Source organism: Mirounga angustirostris, unplaced genomic scaffold, assembly GCF_029215605.1.
Source record: "Mirounga angustirostris isolate CCGP_5_RB_7025 unplaced genomic scaffold, mMirAng1.0.hap1 SCAF_12, whole genome shotgun sequence".
In the NCBI taxonomy this organism is placed as follows: Eukaryota; Metazoa; Chordata; class Mammalia; order Carnivora; family Phocidae; genus Mirounga; species Mirounga angustirostris.
Genome location: NW_026991720.1, coordinates 23,251,031 through 23,252,096, shown reverse-complemented (window position 1 = coordinate 23,252,096; position 1,066 = coordinate 23,251,031).

The window sequence follows — 1,066 nt, the reverse complement described above, 5'->3', positions numbered from 1 at the left end:
CTCTATATAAGTACGTTCTGTAGCTCTTTCACCTCACTCCAAGCAGCTCCTCTGAGTGCCTCAGTTTCCTTGCTGTCACCATACCCTAGACCTCCAGCTACCCTTGACTTACCCTGAGCCCAGTCCTGCCTAGGCTTTCTGGCTGGCTCGCTCCGGCTCTCCCTGCCCACCAGCCCTGTCACGTTTCCCCTTGGCTGTCTGGGCTGGGCTCTCCCTGTTTCTGTCTGGCTAACCCGCCCTTTTGCTGGAAAGATCTGCCTTGTGGCCCAAATGGGCACATTGCCCAGGGGGCTCCCTGGCACAACGGGGCAGAGTCTCTCCCTGCCCTCTCATCACCTCGGTTGAGTCAGACATAGTGGTGGTGGTGGGGGGGCACAGTCTGACTCACCAGGTACTTTTTTCCTGAGCTCAGCTTCATTCTGAGGGGATGAGGCCAAGTGGGCTGGTGACAGGGACACTGAGTCAGGGGCAGCCTCAGTCTTTCCCCTGGGACCTTGGGTTTGGGCTTCACATGAGGCTTTTCTACCTGTAAAATGGAGCACCCCCAAGCCTTCTCCCTAACTGGCCTGGGCAGTGTCCCTGCTTCCTCTCAGTCCATCTGTACACAAGCACACACACTTCCTCTCCCCTGCAGGTGGACAATACCCTGGGCCAAGAGCCAGGACTCTCAGGCCCTGTCAACGGCCCTGCCACCAATTCATCCAGAAAATTCTGTCAACACTAATTCAGTGTGCTTGGTCCTAACCACTGGCCTCAGTTTCCCCATTTATCTCTTTAGTCCCACAGCGTATGAAAGGGGTGTATTTCATCTCGGACCTGCAATGCTTAGTTTGGGGGTATTGGGTGGCTTCACCCCTCGCCTTCCAGCTCTGCCATTCACCTCCCCGGCGCGGCGGGGCGGGCACTGAGCCCCCGCCTGGGCCGCAGACCCTGGCCAGGGGGGCCGGGCCCCTCCCGCCCCCAGGGCCGCGTGGGGGAGGGGAGGAAGGAGGCGGGGCCCGCCCACTCGGCGCGGCCCCCACCCGCGGGCCGGGCGGCATTCCTGGGAGGCCGGCGCTCTGACGTG